This window comes from Ambystoma mexicanum, chromosome 6p, assembly GCF_040938575.1.
Source record: "Ambystoma mexicanum isolate Mex_15411 chromosome 6p, UKY_AmexF1_1, whole genome shotgun sequence".
In the NCBI taxonomy this organism is placed as follows: Eukaryota; Metazoa; Chordata; class Amphibia; order Caudata; family Ambystomatidae; genus Ambystoma; species Ambystoma mexicanum.
The window spans coordinates 1,468,287,608-1,468,297,902 of NC_090935.1; positions in this window are offsets into that span (position 1 = coordinate 1,468,287,608).

Genomic DNA, 10,295 nt, shown 5'->3' on the forward strand with positions numbered 1-10,295 from the left:
TTATTTGGATCTTTTGGTGCCCTTTCACAATCTGTATGGTAAGTATAATGGTTGTGTCACCTCCTGCGTAACCAAGTTCATACAGGTGGCAATGTTTTACCAATCTACTTAACCTATTCTAACATTACATGTCTGCTTCCTGTAAGGGAGGCATGATATCAAAATGATGACAGACACAAGAACTGCAAGTTCAAAACCTTTATTAAAGTTTTCAATGGGGTTGGAAAACTCCTATTTTGCCTTACAACTAAGATGGGAGTATTCTCGACCATCAAATAATAAAGAAAACACAGCCCCAGTCAGTCTATATCAAATCAAAATGGCGTATACTAACCAAAACCTAATGCCTACACTATCTCTCATACAAAAAGTATGTAAAGGAGGAATATGTATGCAAAGGAAAATCAGTGTTATAAAATAAAGGATCAATGTGGCTGAGTCAGCCTTACTCCCCACTTTGGACAGCACAGAGAAAGGCGGCCCCTGTAGACAGAATGACACAATCTGGATCGGGTTCTCAAAACAAAGGCAGTTCAAAACATGGATGGAGGCCCTCCTGGCCTTCCACATTAAAGTTACTTATTCCAGCATTCCAAAAGTTCTTTCACAGTTCTTCAAAAAGTTCACGCAGATCTCCATCTGTTGAGCTCGGACCTCTCAAAGGTTTAACAGTTTACATAGGTCTCCCTCATCCGGGCTTGGACCTCTCAATTAACAAATACCTAATTCAATGCAGATCTCCCTCAGCCTGGTTCGGACATCGTAATCATAATACTTGCAGGGGTTCCCTTCCCCAAGCTTTATTCACATTCGCTAGGCTTTCCCTTCCCCTAACTTATCACACTTCCTCAGTCGGGCTCTGACCGTTCACTGATGTCAAAGACTTTCGAATTTGCAAGGCTTTTACTATAGACCTTTGCAGGACCACTTCGACTTTCTCTTCAACTCACACTCTTGTGTTATTTGCCTCAGTGTCTCTTGGTCTTGGTAGTTCAGTACCATAAACACAAATGTTCATACCAATTTTCACTTAAAGAAATCACCTTTTAACTTCCCCTTTTGCCAGGATTAATCTTGACGAATGCGCCTTTCAGAGTTTGTTCACTTTGCTGCTTTATAACAAAATCTTTCACATTTCACGAAGACTTTCGAGTGGGCTACTTCCTTTCGCCAGACCACTCCGCTACTCTATAGCTTTTAGTTTAAAGTTCAATAATGATTAACCTCTCATGCGGGTCTCCCTCAGCCAGGTTCAGACCCTGCTGGATTTGCAAAAATAATTGTCTCTGGACTTCAAGTCTGTAAGAAACTCATGGTGGCATCAGTAAAGACAGACACAAGTGATTACAGTTCAAGGGTGTTTATTAAACTGAATGCAGGGTGGAAAAATACCTAATCTAAACCTAAATCTAAGATGGGGGGAAACGTCGACTCTAAGATGGGGGGAAACGTCGACCATCAATTGAAAATAAGGCAGTCTTAGTGGTCTTGTGAAAAAATAAAAAGGGCCTATACTAAGAAACATATTGGCAAACCTTACAACTAATACAAAAAGGGTGTCGGATGGTTTTCAAGAAAAGAAAGAAGTGTTGACAAATAATATGTCAGGATGCAGTAACCTGGGTCTTGCTTGAGCACGGGGTAAAGTGGGATCTTGGAGCACAGTACACACCCGAGCTTTACCAGCACGAATTGACAGTTCTGTCCCAGTCTATCAGGAGTCTCAGTGGCCAAGTCTTGTTTTCCTTGAAAGTCTCTTGCCTTCGAGGACCTGACATGTTCAAATAACAACAAAAAAAGTTCCTTCAACAAAATTTAAGTTTGCTTCCTTCTTTTGCTTAGGGTGAGGGTTCTTCACCCCTGGTTCCCCCTCTTCCGGGCATTGACCCACGCTCCTCGTGGAGTTGGGTGATAGCTTTTCACCCCCTGGATTGCCCTATTCTGGGCTCTGATCCTAAAACAGTTCTTATCGATATCAAGGCCTTCAGTGGTTGAGTCTCCTGGTTCTGAGGGCCTGATAGGTTTACAAAAAAACAACTAACAAACACAGAGTTCTGTTCTACATATATCTCGGGTGATAGCGTCACCCATGAGTCCCCCTGTCCGTGCGCAGACCCCTCTATACTTTCATCCTCCCTCCACCAGGCTCACTATGGCTTTTCCTTCATTCACAAATCATAATGTCTTTTTAAACTGTTTCAGTGGCCATCCATTGTCCGATTCACCTTTGTCAACACACTGTTTCTTGGGACTTTAGACTTTGCCACTTCCTTGTCAGCATCCCGCTTCCGGGTTCACTCTTGCCAACTTCACATTCACATTTACTTTCAATGTTTACAGGATTCACTTCCCTTGCTCTCTCATGTGATGGGATTCACTTCCCTCTTTCTTTATAGTTCTTAGGTCAAAGGTTTTCGACTGTACAGGGATTTTGCTTGACCTCCTGTGTGACCACATTGACCTATCTTGGTGGCTCTCCTACGGCCTTCTGGTATCTGTAGTTTTGCACTGATGGGGATGGACCAGGGTTTCTCGGAGCAGCACCCACATGGTGCCGGTCCCCTTCTGCAGCTGGACTCCCCTTTACAATCTTATTGTTCTTTGAACTTCTCTCACTTTGCCATTTTGCGACTTTCATTCACCACAGCCCGGTTCTTATTGGTTCTCCTTCGACTCACAGGCTGTGATGAACCGCTTGGCTTTCCTTGTGGCCGGATTCAAGGCCAGTACCACGGTAGCAGGAGGCCCCCCTCGCTCCCGCTTATCAGCGTTGATACACTGCGTTTACCATTGACATACGCTGCAACACACTTGGGCTATTGTCCTCTGTTTTACGATTCCTTCTGCGGAGGTTTCGCTGGGTTTTGTCAAAAAGGGCATGGTTGTATCGCTCCTTGTCAGCCTTTCGGTATTTGCCGCCTTTCTCCTCCTCTTGAACTGCTTGGTCTGGATAGCTGTCTCGTCATGCAGTCTGCCTTGCTCGTACTGTGCTCTCTTGCTCCACTTTTTATCCCTGTGGGAAAAGGAAAGGGCCGCCAGGTGTATGTGATTCAGGTTAATTGCCTGACTTTGCCTGACCATCGTGTCGGGACATGTCAGATAAACAGCTTTAGGGTTAGTCCAGTGTTTTCTATGGTGTGCACAAGTGTTTAGGTCAGGAAAGGGAAGAGTTGGAGTGTCAGAGTAGCCTACGGAGTAGGATGATGAGATAGGTTATTTATAAAGAACTCAATACCCAGGGGTTTCTAAGCACGGGCCTGGGAATCGAATCTGCGTTGCTCTGTGTCGTCTTGCTTCCAAGGCGAGCACGTTGCTTGAAAGGCGAGCATGTTGCCCCTGAGCTATCCTCCCTATAGGGCAAAGATTTATACGGAATTACAACCTTCGTATCAGGAGGGTTGAGGACCTTAGAAGAGGGAGGTTGATAGAAGTGACCGGGATTGTTCTTGTGAAAGGAACCACGGGATTGTGGGAACAGTAGTGTTTAGTCCAAGTAGACTGGGTGTTCGGAACAGAATGACCAGCGGGACATGAGGAAGAATGGTTGGAAGTATTCAGACAGGGAACCGGAAAGCAGGGATTCTGAGAGAGATAGTTTGTAAATGCAACGGGGTGTGGGATCCTAGGAGATTGGTTATATACGGAGGTGATGATATATTTGAGTAGGAGAGATTCAGTGGATGAAAGGGGGTAGATGTGGTAAAGCCCACAAAGATCTTAGGAATCTCACCCTCCTCTCCTACTTCCCCAGTATGATACCACGTCTCACCTGGGCTATTCTCCCAAGCATAACCCCGGGTTCCCTTACCCAGGTGATCCTCCCTCGCTTGTCCGCCCCCAGGGTTGGGATCTGAAAGCACCAGCCTGTCCCTGGCCACCTGAATAAGGGATTCTCGAGGTCTTACTGGGTGAATACCCTCAGGTTTCTCACAAGTCCCAGAATGCCCAAAGCTTTGCTAGCTCCCCAACATGGAAGACGGTCTTCATCGGATGTTTTCCTGAGATCAGGGTCTTTCCACCGCCCCCTCAAAGGCCTGGGATTTTCTCTCTCACCCAAGGGAGGAGCTCTGGTTTGGGCACTGCCAGGTAACCCCAGCTGCCCCTGGTTTGGCTCCCTGGAGTCAGATCTCCCTCGCCATACTGCAACCTCTCCTGTACTCACAGGCCTGGTAGTTTGGCAGTCCTCCTTAGTCCAGGCCTTCCAGGGTCTCTCCAGCTGCAGTCCTTCTCTCCTGCCTTCTGTGCTTCTTCCAGTATCCCCAGCTCGCTCAGAGTGTGCCTGTGTGCTCTACCTTTTATACTGACTGGGACCCTTAACAGGTTTCTGGTGGGAATGATTGTAGAGGGAGGCCTGACCTTGCCTGGCCTCATTATTGGTACATTGACATAGAGTTGGTCTAGTTGATGTGTATACCTTCCCTTGGGTAATCTTCATCACTTCTGTTTGACTCTTCTTTATACTAGTACTTAAAGGATAGAATGAATGAAGGGGATTCTGGGAAATGTAGTGTTTAGCAGACTTTGAAAAGAGGCCAGTTGAATAATTGTCAGGGATACGTCCATAAGAAAATTGTTATTATGGGTTTTGTAGTGTCCCTCAGAAGGGGAGGGCATGTTATTGTTAGAAAGAGGGGAATACATGTGTCATTGGGATAAATGGATTTTGGTTTCCTATGAGGCTTTCGCCTTCTTCTCTTCAAGGGAAAGCACTGGGGTAGGATAGGACTTAGTTTGGAATATCCCATGAAGGCTGGGGGTATGTCAGGTAGGGATGCTCCGGAAAGGGGGCGATGCCATTTCTCACCTCAGATGCCCCACCCCCGCTTCCAGAGGACCCCTCACACAGGTGATCTTCCCGCATTGGTCCACCCCCAGGGTCTGGCTCCAAAGGCGATGGCTGTGCCCTGGCCACCTGAGTAAGAGATCCCCGGGGTCGAAACAGTGAGACACCCTCAGGTTTCTCACATTCCCTAGGTACAAGCCCTAACATTTGGATCTGTGAAGCATACCCAAACACTACACCGCTTTGAAAGTGACACCCTGGAGGTCAATAGCTTTAGGTACATTGTTGTGTAAGAGTCTCCTGCAGGTATTTTTGTGTTCATGGAACAGACCCTTAGACATGCATATCAGATGTGTTCTCCTCCACCCATTTAGAAGTCGTCATGGTTACATCGTCTTCTCATCAACCACTGCATGTGGCTCTGCTGCATCTGATTAGTTTCACTGTCTGTCACTGGTGTCTTAACACAAACTTAAATGTTTTGCCTCACAGCAGTTCCTCCTTGACTTTGACCTTTCACTCTTTCATTATATGGTTTAACCCAATAGGGGTGGTAGGCAAAACCTTGTTACAGTTGCATCATTTTGTCTCCAGCAATCTTGCTGGCAGGATTTTCCTCCGGTGTAGGGTTAATGGGATCACGAGACATATCACTACAAGGTGATTCTTGGGCTGGCCACTTTTTCTTCTCTTCTTCCTGCAATGGTCTTGTTGGCCCATGATGATTGGCCGCTTGATCCTCCATCAATATGACCCCATAGTGACCAGCCAGATCACCACCATGAGGCATAGCAATAGCATTTGTATCTATGCCATTAAAAGACTGCATTGCTGTGCTTTTTGCCATACATTGTCCATGATCTGATAAAGACAGCTTGGCAAGTTGTTGATCACATCAAGATTCTTCCCAAATAGAATGTGTTCTTGGGTATGTTCTTCTCTTAAATATCTCCCCATTCTGGTTAGTTCCTTGAGAGCCACCTCATGCCGTCAGAATCGCAGACGAACGGCTTCCCTGGAGCATGGATAAAAACCTGGAGGGCTAGATGCAGGGGCATTGCTAGGTGGGGGCAGAGGGGGCTATAGCACCGGGTCTTTTGGTAGTAGCCCCCAAAAGAAGCTTGTGGACTACAATCATAAGGCTAGCTAGCCCCGAATCCCGACTGCCCTGACATTAGCGTAGCCCTGGATATTTTCCAGACATAGCAACACTCTGCCTGCACCCTTTGCCTAGACCTCAAAAGACATGCTAAACCTGCTCGTATCTGACATCTGGATCAGTCACTGATTCAGGCCTCCATACCACTCTCCCTTCCTTTCTCATAGGCTCTGGGATCTGAACAAAAAAAAAAAACGTGTCCCTTCATCCCTTTGCTTGGACGACTGGTACACAGTTGTGAGGATAGGAATCCTCAAACGCAGAGAAGTGAGGTCTAACCAAGGGCCAGAATGGCAGACAGGATCCTCCAAGAGGGCGGGAGCGGTTGGGACTGGTTCTCCTCTAGTTTTTTTAAATAAAGTTTTACTGTCCCTATACTTTTTTTTATTTATTTTTTTTTAATTTTTTTAACTTTTATTTTTGTTGGCAGAGGCAATTGACATACACATGCAACAGAGCAGCTATGAGGTGACAATCTGAACAATCAACAGAAAGCAACGGCACATATGAGCAGTGAACAATAGTCGCGTGGAGAATAAAGCACTACAGTGCATGTAGTGTCAGGGCACATAGCAACAATAATTACGGTGAATTATTAACCGAGGAGTGGGCGTCCAGACCATTCAGATAACTATTAAAGGCAGTCCAAAAGTTTTTAGACCGGGATCGGGCCGGGAGGGTACTGATGTATTCCTCCTCACAGTTCTGAGACCAAGTCAATAAGTTTAGCCATTTCCGGAAGGTAGGAGGAGCAGAGCTCTTCTAGCTCTGTAGAACACACTTTTTGGCAATTATACCGCACACATTTAAGAGCTTAGCCGCCCCTCTGACCTCCTCGTCCCCCCATACCCCAAACAGTACACCCAGCGGATCGGGCCCAATAGCAGTAGCGCAGATTTCTGACAAAGTTTTCAGGATCTCATCCCAAAATGGGGTTAGCCGCGGACAGTCCCAGAACATGTGTAGATGGCCCCCATCCCCTGCACCACAGCGAGGGCAGAGCCGTGGCTCAGAGCGGGCGAACCTGGAGAGCCTGCGCGGGGTGTAATATATCCTGTTCAGTAGTTTGTACTGTATAGTGCGGTATCTAAAATTCAGGGAGACCCTATTAGTGTGAGAGCACATTTCCCCCCATAGTTGGTCCGTGAGTTCTACCTCCAGTTCGGAAGCCCAGTCGTCCCGCGCCCCAGAGAGCTGCGACGTGTCAGTCGTGAGAAGAAGTTTGTACAATGATGATACCACCCCGCGGGCCCCACCCAAGTTGGCGATGTAGGAGATCCCAGGGGAGTCGGGGGGTTCGTTGGGGAACTCAGGCCATGCGTCACGGAATGCAGCACGGAGTCTGTAGTATTGTAGAAGTTCCATCGGTGATCCCGAGTGGCCCGGTTTCCAAGTCTGTGGTGTTATGAAGAGCCCATCCGGGTAGAAGTCAGTTAGGGCTAGGTATCTCAGAGACCGCCAGTGTCGTGCCATGGCTGTGTCATTCGTGGGTTCCAACCTGGGGAATTGCCAGGCGGGGAGCCACTTGTAGTACGGGTGTTCCTCATTGCCTGCAGTAAATATCCGCTTCCAGGCCAGTAAGGTGGTTCGGACTGTGTCTATGGGAGAGTTTGGCTCATATCGTGGGTGTAAGATTAAGGTCATTATGTTGGTGCCAGAGGCAGCAAGGGTTTCTAGCTTGACATGCGGGTGGGGGGGGCCCAGGTTACCAGTAGGTGGCAAACTGTGCCTGCGCTGTGGCCCAGTACCGCATAAGATCAGGAGCAGTGAACCAGCCTTTCTCGTAAGGAAGAGTCATGGCAATCCATTTATTCCGCACTGCTCCAGAGTGCCACAGGAACTGCGCGCACAGCTTGTGTAGGTCTGGGAAGTACTTCTTGCCGGGCTATATGGGGACATTCGTAAATGTGTACAACAGTTTGGGGAGCAGTATAATTTTAACCAGAGATAATATCCCCGCCAATGACAACGGTCTCCACCAATTCTGCCATGGCCAGGTAATTGTTAGCTAAAAGAGCTTCTTTGGACAGAGACACCTGAATTCCCAGATATTTAATCCCGTCAGGGGACCAGCGGAGCGGGTACTCCGTGGCAGGTTGGTTTGTGGAGCTCGTGAGGGGGAAGAGTTTTGATTTTGTACAATTGATGGTGAAGCCAGAGTATGTACCAATACGGGTAATGTCACGCTTAATAGGGTCAAGGTGGAGGTCTGGGTCTCTAACGAACAGCAGCATGTCGTCTGCATAGAGTGAGATAATTTCGGGGGTACCCTGCAGCCGTATCCCTTTGCGTAAGTGGCGCTCCCTGAAAAAGTCTGCCATAGGCTCTATGGCCGGTGCAAACAGGATCAGGGAGAACGGGCATCCCTGGTGGGTGCCTCTGAAGAGAGGGAACAAGGCAGACGTTTGAGAGTTGACTCAGACCCTGGCGACCGGGGAAGTGTACAGCAGTCTGATGTATGCAATCATTCTAGGCCCAATACCCATGGTCTCTAGGACCAACCACATGTATTTCCAGGACACCATATCAAAGGCCTTCTGGGCATCTAGGGTGACCGCGACTGCACTCACATCCTAATTGATTTGTGCCGTAACGTTAAGAAGCCTCCTGATATTATGTGACGTGGATCTCCCGGGCACGAACCCTGACGGGTCGTCGTGCACCATGTATGACATAACAGGTAGGAAGCGGTTAGCAATCACCTTGGAGAAGATTTTTGTATCCAAGTTCATGAGTGAAAGGGGCCGGTATGATCCACATTCATCGCTAGGCTTACAAGGCTTGAGCAGGACCGTGATAACGGCCTCGCGTAATCTCGGGGGGAGGGATCCCAACCGGAGGGACTCATTCCACACTCCGAGCAACTCGGGGGCTAGTATAGCAACATGCTCCTGATAGAATTCTGCCGTTAGTCCATCGGGGCCCAGTGCCTTTCCCTTTGGGAGACTAGAGATAGCCTCCACTATTTCGTCCAATGTAACGGGGGAGTCTTATTGGTCTCTTGTCGCTGGGGAGACGATAGTGGTGGGAATCTGTTCCAGGAGCTCCCGCATCTGAGAGTCGCTGTGTTCGGGGGGCTGGGAGTATAGCTCAGAGTAGAAGCCTGTGAAGACCTCGAGGATATGCTGATCGGACCACTGTGTCGTCCCCTGACTGTCCTTAACACAGGTAATTTGGGATTGGCCCCACTCCCCCCTCGCCAAGGCGGCCAGCGTTTTGCCAGGTCTGTCACGCTCGCCGTATTTCCGTGCAGCCTGTAGGCGGCTGTGGCACTGGACTTCCCTATTGGCCAGCTCATTGAAGGTCTTGAGCTCCTCACTGATCTGGGAGAGGACACCTGGGTCAACAGAGGACGGGTGAGCTTGCTCCAGGTCCCGTAGTTTAGTTTCAGTGTGGAACAGGGTGGCTCTTATGGATTTGAGGACTCCCGACTCCCTGGAGATGTACGCCCCCCTAATGAAGGCTTTGAAGTCATCCCAGCGGACCCCCAGGGTGGTGGACTGCAGCAAGTTGTGCTCAAAGTAAGACTGAATATCAGCGAGGATGTCCGCCCTGAACACAATGTTCCGCAGAGCGGCCAATTTGAAGCGCCATGTGTTAATGGTGGGAGACGGTATTCCCAGTTCCAGGGATATTGAAATCGGCGAGTGGTCAGACAATGTGCGTGCATGTATGCATGTTTCAACCACCCTGCCCAGCATGGAGCCGGATAGCAGGAACAGGTAGATCCTGGAAGAACTGTCATGCACTGATGAATAGTAAGTGAATTCCTGCGTTTGTGGATGCAATGTCCTCCATGCGTCATGTATGTCGAGTGTCGCACAGTGGGTCAGGAGGCTACGCGCTACAGCTGGCAAGGGTCTGGAGGCTGTGCCAGTCCTATCCAACATGGTATCAAGAATGAAGTTCGTATCCCCCCCCAGGATGATCTGCACCCCCACATACCCCATCAGTATGGATACCACCTGGTCAATAAATTCGGGAGGATCAACATTAGGGCCATTGGTATTTACCAGCAAATAGTCCCTGTTGGCAATGGCGCAATGCAACACAGTATACCTCCCCTCAGTATCTATGTAACTCTTGTGGAGAACAAACTTAAGGGACTTATGGATCAATGTCAGCCTTCCCCTTGAACGAGTGGAATATGAGGTGAAATATCTGTGCGGTCCCGAGGTAGGCGCTATACTCCTAGCCAGCGGGCCCGCGGAGTGTGTCTCCTGCAAAAGCAATATTTTGCAGCCGTGCCTGCCGGCATATGCCATAATCTTGCGACCCTTGGTGTAATTGCTTAGGCCCCCCCTATACTTTTATTTAAAAAAGAAACCATGCTGGAATGGTTTCGTTTTAAAC